The following is a 14,905-nucleotide window of genomic DNA, read 5'->3' as shown; positions in this document are numbered from 1 at the left end:
CCCCAACACCGTACAGCCCTATTTTTATTTACCTATAGGTTAACAGTGCCACCAAAATAACACGTGGCGGACAGCAAAGAGACGGGACGTTTTATTGTGTGTAAAGCAAACATAGGGTAAGAACAATTGTGTAGGGTTAAAAAGGGTGATGTTGACCTTGGCGTAGGGCTTCGAAAATTGGTTGAGAACTCTGGCATACAAAAATGCACAAACTTTGATGGACCTCACGATAGCTGTTTGAAGGACAGCTATCTTCTTGGTAGCGATATAGCAATCTTTGAGAAAATGGTTAGAGACGACTCGTTTAAGTGTGTTGACACGATGACTTATATGTGGGGTTTAATGTCCCCAAACCACCATAATATTATGAAAGACGTCACAAAGGAGTGCTCCAGAAATTTCTACCACCTGAGGTTCTTTTACGTGCACCCATGCACAGCAATGATATCAGTAGTGTGGCAGAAGAAGGTGTTCATGTTAAAGTTTTCGCAGATGACTGCGTAATCTATGCCGCAATTTCCAAACTAGACGACCAAATAAACATTCGAATATTTTAGGAAATTTCGATAACTGGTGTAGAAATTTTAAAATGGCAAAAATAAACAATCTACATATACACACATCACATATAACCAATGTACATATACACACATAAAAAAAAGAAAACAATCTATTCCATTTTGTACAGGATTGGGGAAAAGCTTGTGGGTAAATACGACCCAGTTCAAGTACCTTGCGGTAACAATTACGCAAAGATTACATGAAATGAGCATATCGATATTGTTTGCATGAAAGCCTATCAAACTTTTTATCTATTGAGAAAGAAACTGCAGAATGCATCGCGTGACTTAAAACATATTGCAAACACCGCTTTTACTAGGACGGTACTATTATACTGATATGTTGTTTGGAATACCCATTAAGCTACTCTCAAGAAGAAGCTAGAAAGAATACAAAGACCAGCTGCTCGCTTTATCTGTTCAACATACCGCAGGAAGGAATCATTCACTGATGTTACGGAGATGCAACCTAGACCCTCTCGAACTACGTAGAAATAAATATAGGCTGAAAGTATTGTTCCAAATAACGCACGATAAACTGAAGATAGATACGCTCAAATATTTGCACGCTCCTGGCAAAAGGAATCTCCGAAGTAACCACGACTGCGTCATAAACCTATACTGAACAAATACTGACACATCGCGATGTTCTTTTTTTTCCAGATGTCACAGGAATATACAACAAACTACCGAGCGAAATTGTTGTTTCAAGAGATGCTACTAACTTGAAAATTATCTAGAAGCTTAATTACGTGATTGCGAAGTTTAATTTTTTATCTTCAGTACCAAGTCATGTAAGCGACTTCATGTTAAAAGCAAATATTATTAAAAAAACTGTTATTTCTAAATTGTTCTTGAATTGTTGTTTTGAGTGTTGAGTTGTTAGGTATTCAAGTTTTCCTTCTCAGTTGTCAAAATATTAAGAAACTTTATGAACCTATTACATACTTTATGCATGTCCTCTCTGTTAAGACCCTCTAACAAGGTTCACAGTATTACCAAACAAATAAATAAATAAATAAAGTAAGTTTTCTTCAACATCACATTTGTTGCTGATTATGTATGTTATATATAATCAAACATTGAGGAATGGAAACGGTATCACTCTTCTATTAGACGTGAAGCTTGCTGAAGAATGGTGAAGTGAGAGTTCTATGACCTTGCACTTTCATAAAAGGTCTCTCTTTTCGTCGCAGGGCAAAGCTTCTACACAACACAATGAATTCTTTAAAGCTCTCCAATTTCGTTTGTTACTTCGACACGTAGATCTGCTTAGCATGTTCCACTATCTAGTGAACTCGTCCACCGACGCAGCACGCTATCAATGTAATCAACCGAGCAAAAAGAAAAACTGCAGATGTAGAGAAGGCCAAGTGTTCAAGTGGCTTCCAGCGGTGGAAGGGAAAAGCTAGGGTTGGCGGCCAGCACAAAGAAACGGTGGTTGCGCGTGTTGAGGAAATGTGGATCACAAGAAATCACGTGTCCCCGTTTGTTAATCCGGTGCTTATCGGGAGCAATTAGCGGCGGGAGCAAAACACTTCCCTCCATGTGCCACGTGACCCGTGTGACCTACTCGATATGTATCACCCGTACCGTCCATTCTCTGCAGCATTATGGGTGGAGTAGTTCGTTCTGCTTCGGAAATGTCACACGCGTGCTGTATGCACAGGAAAAGCCATGTGCCTATCGTGTGCTTCGAGGCACAATTGGATGCAGCCTGCCGGTTTTCGGCTTCTCCAGGAGGCCTGCTCACGCCATATGTTCCAGAGCTTTTGTAGTCCTGATTCTCAATTTCCACCTCAAGCCACGCTGATACACTTTTATGGAAAAAAAATTAGGGGGCCCAAAAGCTTTGATTTTAAGAGTTGAACGCCATAGCCATATCCTGTTTCTAGTGTGTATTTCAATAACGTAATGCATGAAACCTTTTCGAATTTTCTATGCACCTATACGTGACCTTAAGGAAATAGGTGCCGTAGCCTTTGTGCCTTTTGTACTGAGGTACCGGTTTTAACCCACGGATACATTGCGATAATCACATATTTTGACGCGCGTTGGAAATCAAAGCTTGCAACACGCATTATACTGCAATATTTTATGTTGCATTATGAAGTATCTATACAGGACTCGTGCGTTTGTGAAGAATGAAAGCCATATTCACTGCATTTCTAAGCAAAGAAAGTTTTTTTCACTGCCTTCGCAAGCAGAGGCATGGCCATGTGGTAGAGCATCCACCCGCCATGCAAATGACTCGAGTTCGATTTCCTCTCGGATCCAAACGACCTGTTTTCATTACTCACACTACTCCAGGGTTTTTCTATCATTTGCATAGTTTATTTGCTTCGTTCTCAATTTATCAGTCACGCATAAGATGATGTTTCCCTCACAACGAACGATGCAGAGAATGAAATTTCTAAGAAAAGGGGTGTTTAACGCTATCGTGTTCAAAATCCACCCGCATCTTCCCACGGGAGAACTCGAGTAAAAGCGTCGCAGAGTGGTGGGGGTATCGCATGAATTTCGCTAATTGGATATATTTTTGGAATGGTTAATTGTTATCTCGTCTTTATTAGTCTTATTTATTGAAGGAAAGAGATGCACTCGTGAATAACATCGTGTGAATAACAATTGCTTCGCATTTAAAACAAGTGGATGAGGCAGGAATCATGTAACTCAGAATGCACCCTTACAATGGCAATATAAATGTACGCTAAACAGTTTAATACTAGATATCTCGTTGTAGTCATTCTCCTTTTCACATTGCCAAGACTTTCAAATTCCAACACATGGATGTTAGGTAAGCGAGAAAACGCGAGATGAGAATGAACAAGTAGTGTGTTGGCACTCCCACTAACTCGCCTTGTCGTCATCATTTGTGATTGCTTAAGCTCTGATAATTTTTCAACAGCTAAAATATTGAGAACGTATTTTAAAGTGATCAGAAAATTAGCACAGCAGCTTTCAGGAAACACAACAATTTCAATAACTCCTGAAAATTCACATTTCAAAACCTCATTATGAATACGAGGCACTACGTAATTGGTGACAGCGATATAATTTCAGCTGCCTAGAAATTTGTAATGTGGAACGGAGTCTGAGCACATGGATCTGCTTGCATTTCACCCCAATTGAGAAGCGGAAGTCTAGGACGGTGTGCGCTATTTTCTACTCAATGCCAATTTCATGTCTGTTCACACGTTAGATACGAATGGTCGCCACGCATTCAGACGAAGCTTCTACTGACTTTCCACTGATAGAGATGATGGTGGCATTCTAAAAACAAATTCACAGCCTATCCACGGAAGGAATCATGATGGGTGGGGAGAAGCATCCGTCAATTCGTTCATGCGTCTGTCCATGCATCTGTCCCTACATGCGTCAGTATATCCGTAAGTGCGTCGGTTCGTCCATCCGTCTGTCCATCCATCTAGCGAGCACTTCAAGTACCGCCATCTCACTTCTCTGTATTATATATTCATCATATACCAAGCACCGCCATTCAGCGGACAATCCAAGAGATAAACGAGAGTACGTACCACATTTCTGCTGTCAGCGCTTTTTTAACACTGAGAGAGTAATAACGACGCCGTGCAACGTTTTTCGTAACATGTGGACATGTGGATATGTGCCCGAGGGCGGGTGTGTGCCACTGGTAAGGGGGTGTGTGCCACAGGTTACGCACAATAACGCTGGACGCACAAGCCCCGCCATAAGGAGCTTCGCTCAGAAAACGCTCATCTACAGCAGGCGCACACCGCAAAAGTGATATTTAAAAATTTACCAGTCATTACAATACCGCCTAATCCGAATTCTAACTGAAGCTTCGGGTTCTTTATCGCCAACAATGCTTGGAGTTTCGGATTTCCGCACGCTATCCGCGACGCCGCAAATCATTATTTTCTGTGAAGTCGGAATGTACCCGATATGGCATTATTCACTTGTCCGCTGCTAAGCGAGGTAATTTGTACACGTCTGCAAAGTCACACTTTGTTGATGCTGCGTGTGGCTTATGACGATTGAGAATTATGGCTTAGCATTTTGTAGTGTGTGTGTGTGGGGAATCAAACCACGCACTCACTACAACTCTTCTCTCACGCTATACCACATAACTCAACGGGATTCATTGCCCGACATGACACCCGTATACGGCATTTTACGAATGAGTTCAAGGCACAACATTGGTAGCATACTCAACAGCTACGTGGACGGCCCCGGCTAAAATCTATTTTGGACTTTGCTATTTCTTTCTTCAGTTCCCTTCTTTCATATCTATTTCATTCTTGTCTATCGCTTACGCCACCATTGAAGAACCGCTACAATGGCGGCGACGCCGCTCAACGTAGAAACAAAGTGCCTGAGAGAAGCGTTCGCTCTAAAAAACCTTTTGACGCGAAGCTGCAGTCCGAACCTGAGGCACTCCTGTGCGTAAAGAAGTAACTTGGCCACAATGTCATGTGCCCATTCTTCCCCTATGTGAACGAACATGAAGCATACGAATTCGTTTTACCGATGGCGCTAATAACGTTTCGAAAGCGTAAACGTTTAGGAGGATTTGGGGCTCACGCACTAAATCGATCTGCTGGAACTTGGGTAAGGTTGACACGACGAAGGACACATTTCAAGAAGTGGAGTAGAAGAAGAGATTAAGGAAAAGAAAAGTTAGCACTTATGAGTCATCGCCGACATCTGCAGTTTGTCTTGTAAGTGAAGCTCGAATCGGCCGCTGTGTACGGAAGTGCGACACGCTTACGCTTGCGAACACCTTGCGCAATAATTATTTTTATTAATTCAATTTGAGTGGCGTGTTTAATAAAAACACCACTCACACTTGACCTTCCGTGATGTATACATTCGCCGGCATGCAAGCTGATCAAGGAGCATTTTTCGCTTCGTACTACAGGCACTGTAACGACTACGCAAGTGGTCTTACTTGTACAGCAGTGACACCGGTTATTGAAGAAGATAGTCTTTCTTGGTGACCTTAGACGCCAAAATTTTGGTTTGTCTCTTTTTCTGTGTCTGTCTGTACAGTTGTCTGTTTGTCCCCGATAATTATCCCTCTAACGGCACCAAATGATGCCTCAAATGACCAACCACACCTACAGCGCCCACCTATATTTCTCAAGTTTCTGCGTTCATACTTGTGGGATTGTCAATTAAAAAGAAATTATGGCGATTATCTGAGGTACCTTAACAACACCTTTCACTAGGGAATTCATTGATAGATTCGTGGGGTTTAATATCACAAAACCATCATATGATTATGAGAGATGCCGTAGTGAAGGGCACCTGAAATTTCGACCAGCTGAGGTTCTTTATCGTGCACTCGAATCTGAGCACACGGGACTACAACATTTCCACCTACATTGGAAATGCAGCCGCCGCAGCCGAGATTTGATCCCGCAACCTTCGGATCAGCAGCCGAGTACCTTAGCCAGTAGACCACCACGGCGAGGCTTTACTAGAGAAGGCACACACAAGTAATTCTAAGGACCGTAGTGTTTGTCACGCTGGGCTCACAGTGCAACGCGATGCTCAAAAAGGCGTTTTCAACAATTTACTAAGACGACATGGTGGTAGCACCCGCCCGTCGCTTTGCGCTCTATATCTTATCACCTCCGAGACAGGCGTGCACTTTATTCCGAGGGTGCGCACAGCTTCCTTCGTTTTAGAAGATAAATGCCAGATGGCACTAGCGTCAAACCTGCCTTGATGCGCTCGTTGGCCCTCGCTGCACGGATCAAGACTCACTAATGCAGCGCTTTCAGAATACAACTAACCAATTTTCTCATGCAGAACATCAAATAAACGTTTTGTTCACACTCTCCCGACGCAAGACTATCGTTTTCGACAACAAAATTTCAGTAAAAAATGAAGATACGGGGCCATTTTTTTACAGAAGAGCTGGTAATTCATGGTCGAGGTTTTCCATGTCGTAGATAGAAAATTATCATCATCATCAGAACTCGGCATGCTATCAATGACCACCGAACCATTTAGGACAGATGGTTAACAAAAGAAGTTGAATTATTTACACCAGATCAGCTGTGATGTAGCCTTTTGCGGCTATAATCAAGCTGTGCAAAAGTTTTATAAATTTTGTAAGTGTACCCACATTCATAGAGGGCTGTCTCAGGGACATATTTTGCGTGAGCATATAGGTACTCAAGTTTCGCACCTAGTCTATTACGTAAGTGGCAGCTTGTCCTTGAGATAACATCTTCACTCATCGTGGATGTAGAAGCATTGAAGGCAGAAGGAAGGGAAAGATGAAGGCATGCGATGAGAAAAAATGATAAAAAGGGGTCTTTTTCTCGAGCTTAAGTTTAGACAACTGTTTTTCTTTTTTTTGGCTGTACTACATTTTAAAAAAATATCGAGTAAGTAGGGTGTCTTTTTGTCGCTTAACAATAATTGTCATCAGGCTTGCGTACGCTTCCTTTCTTGAAAGCTCGGCACTGGCCGCTTTCCTATCGATAATGCAATGTAACACTGATAACGGGCATGTCGATCGTGACCATAATGTACCGGGCATAGAGCGATAGCGCAAGGATGGAACGCAACATCGATGTCGCTTATTGTTGTGGGACAAAAAAACACCCTTTTTACTCGCGCTTTTTAAAATCTATAGTCTTGAAAAAGACAAGTCCACATATGGATACTAGCTCGAGCATACAAGCCCTGTTGACGCTTAAAGCGTGAAAGAAGCACTTCAACCAAAATTGAGCGCGAATTTCACCTTCACGCGTATATTGTTTCAGGAAACCCCCCAAACTGGTATCAGTGTGATAATATTCTCTTTTAATTGTGTGGCACCCTCTGTTTTGCAGACAACAGAATAGCCAGCGCGATGTGCAAGAGCTCAGGTAAATCTCATAACAATTACATAAACATCCAAAACAAATTGATGTTTCTCACAAATCTATTGTAGAAAACTAAAATTTCATACTGAAAACATTAGGTTCATATTCATAATCTTTGAACAATCTGTGAAGAAAGTGAGAATGACGTCGCAGTCTTTAAAACGCCCTTGACGTTACGGTTCATTTGCATACAGGCGGCACGCTTTTTTAAAGGAAAGTAGAATTGGCAAACAGGAGCAATCAATCTTGTAACAAGTAGAACTATCAACTACCTCGCGTTTCTGTTAGGGAGGTCAGTCTACCTCACCTCAGGTCGTGTCGCTTGCCTGTATGTCGATAGTGCGTTTTTGCATCAAATAGACCAACATTTGACCGTGGAAGTGTTTTCATACTTTCAAACATCAAAGCTTTTTATACGTTACATGCGAGATTACTGCGCAGTGAGGAGGAAAAAAATGGCAGCATATCCACACGGTGAATGATAGAAAGTGGGGCGAAGCATCCGTCCGTCTATTTCTTTTTGCTTCCGTCCGTCCATGCATCCGTCTGTGTGACCGTCCATGCGTCCATCCGCCCGTCCGCGCGTGCGTCTGTTCTTGCGTCCACACGTCCATCCGTGCGCCCGTCCCTGCGTTCGTCCATGCATCCGCCTTTGCGTCCGCTCATGCGTCCTTCCGTCCGTGCAGCCATCCGTGCGTCCATCCATGCATCTGTCTGTGTGTCCATTCGTCCATCAGCACTCCAAGTGCCACTATCTCGCATCTTTTCATCATATATTCCACATATATAATCACCGCCGTCCAGCGCACATTTCAAGGACTAAACGAGAGGTGGCACACAGAGTTTCTTACAGCTTGTACTTCGTGTCTACTTCCCATTCTTAACCACTTCAAGTTCATGATATATACTGGTTCAGTGTATTCATGGCGCTGCGGCTCAACGCTCGCTAAACCTTTCTTTAATCAAGGAGGTTACGCCCAGCGACTATAACGTAGAAACCCTCTCTTGTCATATAGTGCTCATTGTACATGCCAATGGCTGCTAATGGGGAATGAGAGAAGGAGGAACTCGGCTTTTAGTTGACGCGCACGCTACAATTTTTTTTAATTTTTCAACAACGCACAGGAGACATCTCCCACCGGCACCACCTTCCGGGTCAGAGAGTAAAACATGTTACGTACTACGACAAGGGACGAACGGGTGCCACTTTAAGAAGCTTCGCCCCTAAAACGTGACGCGCTATTTCCAAAATTAGAAGGCTATTGAAAAAATTGATGCAATGCCCTGAGAGTGGAACCCATCTAAACTTTTGTTCATTATGATAACGAAAACCTGGCCCGAGAAAGCTCACTTATTCAAAAGACGTTTGGTGCACTTGGCAACTATTTACAAGAAACTCTAGAACACGAGAATTAAAATGATCAATATACGCAATGAAAATGATGTTTAATGAAAACTTCCCATGATTTTAAGAGCTTGATAAAAAGGTGATTAAAAGACCCGCTATCATGGGAATCAATGTAACGAGATGCATGTGGAAGGAACGTGATAGTTGTATAATTTTTTGTGAACTAACTGTTAGGAAATGACGCTAATTATATAACTCTTTTAAAGTTGCGTAACACTGCGAAAACCATTGTGGGTATTACCCACACCAAAAGCGGTGACCTGAATGGTGGGGCTTTTGCTTGCGAGCATGGTGGGCCTGGATAGTGACACGCAGACAAACGTCGGCTGATGGCACTCAACTACAATCGACGCTAACCCGACGTGACGTGTGTACTACAGGACTAAGTATACGTAATTTTCATGAAATAAATGGACAGTTCTGCAACTACAATTGAGTTTCAACAACTATACGTCTGCATTGGGTTAAACTTTTTTGGTTTTTGCAAAGCAGCATCAAGATCAGGCGTGGCTCAGTGGTAGAATACTTGCTGGTCACGCAGAATGCTTGGATTTTATTCCTGCCAAAACTATAGCATTTATTCTTGGCATTCGTTAGGTCAACGCTGCTTATGACGTTTTCTTCTTAAAGCTCTGGCAATTGGATTACCAATGTCTGTTCTCGCCAATACTGGATAGATAAAAAATGTTTAAGTCAGTATTCGGACTACCCGCGCTAAGTCTGAATCCTTGGTAATGATCATAAGCGTTCACTCAAGCAACGTATCGAGCCTGTTCATAGGTTGTTGTATTTAGCGTAAACTACGTAACGTGTGGAGTATAACTGTAGGTCGGCCCACCACTTTTACAAATACTGATGCATTCATATTTTGTGAATAGTGGACAAAAGAGTTTCGTTTGTGAATTCTCGATAGCGGGGCTTTCCGCCTCCCCAAATTCTGGTTCTTCATGCGCGCCTTCAAAGCGTTGCAGTAGCGTGTCTGTGCAGTTTCCCAGAATTGAAGAGAAGACAACGCGCGTTAATGGGAGCGCTTCGCACGTCCCCCCTCTGGCCCAACAAGCTCAAGCATGACCTTGTAGGGCGCAACATTTGTAGCGAGGATTCTACGCACATTCAGGGTCTTGATGGGCACTTCGTAATGAACGTATCGTACCGAAAATATCTATACAACATACGTGGTCGCTCGCTATGCCAAATGATGATATATACAGATGTTGCGCCATATGACACTCATGAGAGATGCGTCGTTTTTTTAACGCACTCCAGAGCATACAGCCTCTCTATCACAAACAAAAGAAAAAAAGCGCAACTTTAGTAACCGAAACGGCGAAACGGGTGCAATTGGTAGAGTCTGGTCTTCCAAAAAAAAGATAAAAAAACGCAAGAATAGACCAAATAAACAATAGCAAAATCATCTGCAACCATTTATAGATTAACAAACCCTACGTATTTATGGAAGTATGTGGCGTATACACTGCGTTTTACTGGAAGAAATAACGCCGCGGAATCGCCGCCCGCCGCACGCTAACCTGTCCTGCTGAGGGAGCTAAGGGATTTGGGAGGAATTGTCTTTAGTGGTCACGTCGCGGTGTTGCGTGCAGAATCAGAGCGCGACCATTAAAGTTGATCTCTCGGCTCGGTGGTGGGCACTGCGTACAGACAGACGACACTTCCCTGCTTTGTCCGCTACGCTCCAACAGTCACCTTGGAAAACTCCCGCTATTTGGTTCCATCCTGCTCCTTGAGTGGTTTCGACAGGGCACGTTGCATGGACACGCGATGTGACTCGAGACGTCGCTTCGTCGTTTTTGATTTTACAGGACTGTGACACCTCATGATCTCGCCAAGTGTCTACCGGGTGGGTAGAAAACAACTCCCTATAAAGAATTCTTTATTACTTCAAGAATATTTTACGTATTTCAAAATGAAAAAAAGGACATTTAACACTACCTTGATTTCGCCGAGGTGGTCCATCAAGAGAGAAAACTGGAAAGCACCCTTTTTCGGCATTGAAGAAAACAACCTGGGTGTTCTTTCGGCGCATTTGGGTGTATGATGATATGTTTTTGAATTTGGTGTTATAAGAGTGACTCAGTGAATATTTCTGTGATAATATGTGCATATGTATGAGCTTCGTGCCCGGTTATATTGCTGTTCTCGTTTCAAATAAACAGCACTTGCAAGGTAGAGGGCCAGTCCAGTCGCAAGTGTGTAGTCTTCGTCGTTCATACTCTTCATGTATTCTCGGAAAAGCATGTCCTTACTCACCGTCCAAAGATGTGATAAATATCTAACTTATGTAACTCAAACCATCAAACACAATGCTGCAATGCAAGCTGTTTGTTAATACTTCATTCAAAACAGAATTTTCAGGAGGCTGAATGAAGTGTCTGACCTCCTAAATGGTTCTAAGCAATCCTCGTCATGAGCCACCTGGGGTAAACAACAAAGACTGTAGGGTACGACAGCACTTTGAGTAGCGAACTCGGCAAGCTTTTGCAGACACAAAGGTCGCGGGATCGAATCCCGGCTGCGGCTGCTGCATTTCCGATGGAGGCGGAAATGATGTAGGCCCGTGTGCTCAGATTTGCGCGCACGTTAGAGAACCCCAGGTCGTCAAAATTTCCAAAGCCCTCCACTACGACGTCTCTCATAATCATTCACCAGTGCACCCGTTGATGGTTTCTTAACTTTCAGTAGACCAATGGGATGACTGGCACAACTCAGACATATATGAACGAAATGTAGTCATGTAGGTAGGTTGAAAAAACTTTGATTATTGATTGATATTTGGGGTTGAACAGTCGAACGCTACGATATGAATATGAGAGATGCTTTAGTTAAAGGCTTCGGAAATTTTGACTTCCTGAGGTTCATTAACGTTCACCTAAGTCTGTAAAGACAGGCCTACAGCATTTTCGCCTCCGTCAATAATGCAGCCGCCACATCCGGGATTCGTTCCCGCGTCCTGAGGGGCAGCAGCTGCGTAACTTTTTCACTTGACCATCGCGGCGGGCAGGTTAAACAAGTTCTTGTTTTGGCTTTTTGCATACTGGTTAAGTGTAGGAAGTCCTAACGTGAGTGCTGTTTCGTGAACATACATCATTGCAACGGAAATGTTTTGGACAAAACCTTGATCAACATGATCTTGAGACATGAGAACATGAGACATTTTCGCCGCAATCTACCAAGGTTGGTCCATGATTGGTCCATGATTGGTCCATGATCATGCTCATCATCATCATCATCAGCCTGACTACGCCTACTGCAGGGCAAAGGCCTCTCCCACAATCTGCCGATCAACCGGTGTTGGGCTTTCCGTTGCCGCGTTATACTCGCAAACTTTTTTAATCTCATCGACCCACCTAACTCTCTGTCTCCCCTTCGCGCGCTTGCATTCTCTGGAAATCCAGTCACTTACCCTTAAAGACCACCGGTTAATATGCCCAGGCAGCACAAAATATTGGCCCAATGTTGGGATAGATCGGCACTTCATGGCCCAAGAATGACCCAGGTTGACAACGTACCACCAATAATGGCTGAGCCAGCCAATTAGAACGGCTATATTGGACCAGCATTCAGAACTTCCCACCATTATTGGCCGTGCCAGCGTATTAGAACGGCCACATCAGACCGAGTTCTACAACCAGCAGCCAATATGGGCGGAGCCATGCAGTTAGCTGGCATTATTGGCCCGTCGTTCCAACGTTCTTGCCGGCGTCGGCTAAAGAGTCAACTTCGTTGGCCTAACATTGGACCGGTATGAGCTGATTTCTGCGTCGGCTGCTTTTGGCGCTGTTCTGCTCCCAATCACGTGTCGATTTTTCTAGTTCGAGAGAGTGTTATGCTGGGCGCATGAGTAATATATATTTGTCAATAAATCATGCACACCTAGAGAATATGCATGATTGTTGATTGAAGTTGCGCAAGGTAGACTATTTCACTGATAAACATTTATTGAGTTTGTGGTCTGTCAGACGTCCAATGCAATGCTTTCCGAGATGAAAATCGTGCTGATCTCTGCGATGAAGCAACCGCGGATGCCACTGCCGTACGTGACCCACTTCGACGTGACCCGGCGCACGCGTGCGCCGGCGTTCGTTCCGTCGCATCACGCCGGCGATGCCACGCCAAGCGCTTTCGATTTCGTGGATATCGGACGCAAAGCGTATCGTATCGTGTGTCTTGCTATGCTATCGCCTTGACCGATTTTGTTTTTTTGCGTTCACAGCGCTGTACCAGTTAACGGCACACAAGTGCTTGACGTGAGGGAACTGGAGTTATCAGATGCGCTACGGTGAATGAATCGTACAACACACCATTTGCCGTAATCTCATGCACGCACCGACGCTCGCACCCTGTATAGCAATGACCCCACGAATTACCTACAACATTGCAGTGAGCGGTTGGTAAAGTATGGTGGAGTGCGTGGGCGTCGGGCACCTTGTCTCCGTGGGTCGTCGCGAGTTACAATTTTGTTGTGGAACGTTATTTGTTGATTATTTTGATATATGTATACATTGCCCTACTGTAGTCAAAACATCAGCTAGCTTACGCAGTGCGTAGACTTAATGGACGCGCAAAAAAAAAACGTTTCCGTGAGTTCATATGTGCTCATGCGTAGAACACATAACACGTAGGCTAAATTGTTTATAAACAAAAAAACATGCTCACTTACGGCCTCGTGTTGTTTTCTCAATTACAGAACCACAGACCCCTCTTCCCCCCTCCTTTCTGCCTTTTTTTAAGTCTGTGGAAAGCAGCAAGTGCTCTGCAGAGATCTGGCAAGCTTGTTCCTGGAAAGTAGAGAGTTTTATTTCACACTCGCTGTACTTTATTAATTTTCCGTTTAGTGGGGTGGCTAAGGCCAGCTGGCTGTCTTTCGAGAAATCAATCGACGTACACGTTACGAACCGGAAAATGTGTCAAAAATTGCTGTAACCTCCAGAACATGAAGAGAATGATTTGACAGCTGGTGTCAGGACTGGTCCTGACAAATAAAAGATAATATCTATGAATGAATCTTATGTTACCAGTGAGTGACTGTTTGTAGTACTGAAGACTGTTGCCTGTATTGTTAGCAGCTGTGCATTTTTTGTACATTTGGCATGTGAGATCTTGCTATTTCTTTCTCCCAGTTTCTCTCGATCTAGCCCAGTCATATCTTTATAGTTTCCTTTCTCCAGACTCAGTGCAGAAGAGCAAACAGGATTGTTGTGATCACCGATTAACTAGATAATTTGTCTTAATTATCACATACTCTGTGTGCAATTTTGTGGTGTATGTGTCTTCAGGACGTCCTATTATCAGTGGGAGAGTCAAACAGAACTAAAATCAAGGAACGGCTCAGTTGGCTAAAGTAGCTGGTGCATATCACTCTTCCCATATTTTATATCTTTGTGACTCATACTGCTCTACACACATGAAGTTGTCATTGGTTTTCATATTCATGTGGTATATAAACTTGTTTTCTCAAGGCTTTTCAAAAGGAAATGACTCTTTTCACTTTTAGTTTGACATGCAGATCAAGATATTTAGCTTATCTGTATTATCAAGCGCTGTAATTCTCGTCCACCAGAGAGGCAGTTTAATTGATGAGCCACTGAAGGCGCAAAACTGCAAGGTGTGTGCTTCATAGTTAATGCTGTGGTGTAGCCAAGAAATGTGACACTGGGCATATGCCCCACCTTCGAAGTTTTCAGCAACGTAATACCGAGAACCAAACAACACATACTCGACATGCCTGCATTGAAGACCAAGGACGTCATCCCCCTATCCCTCCACCACACAAAGCTCCGCCTATATCACAGGTTATAAGTCCATGGCTCATGTTCAAGCATTTTGTCAAGGTTTATGCGACCTTAAGCTTTCAAATAAAAACATTTTTCTAATAAAAAGAAATATAACCCTTTAGTATCAGTGGCGACATTTGTGTATGCAATTTGTTTATGCTAGCTGTGTCAACTTGAGGCCAGAATAGAGTAAAATACATAGTTCGTTAGATGAACTGAACCTTCTCCCTAGTCAGTATGTCCCGACTTGACCTCAGTCTGCTGCGCAGAACCGAAACTGAT

The 14,905-nt window shown here is 43.3% G+C and overlaps 1 protein-coding gene across 1 annotated transcript in view; it reads right to left on the bottom strand.

Moving 5' to 3' along the window:
• Window positions 1–8,367: 8,367 nt before the first annotated feature.
• Window positions 8,368–14,905, bottom strand: part of LOC142767673 (uncharacterized) — a 137,243-nt gene continuing 130,705 nt past the window's right edge. Inside the window, exon 9 of the transcript XR_012885089.1 lies at window positions 8,368–13,627. The gene's annotated coding sequence lies outside the window, so the exon portion shown is untranslated. The remainder of the gene's footprint in view (window positions 13,628–14,905) is intronic.

This window comes from Rhipicephalus microplus, chromosome 7, assembly GCF_043290135.1.
Source record: "Rhipicephalus microplus isolate Deutch F79 chromosome 7, USDA_Rmic, whole genome shotgun sequence".
NCBI classification, from domain to species: Eukaryota; Metazoa; Arthropoda; class Arachnida; order Ixodida; family Ixodidae; genus Rhipicephalus; species Rhipicephalus microplus.
The sequence above is the reverse complement of the archived record's forward strand: the minus strand, read 5'-3'. Positions and strand labels throughout refer to the sequence as shown.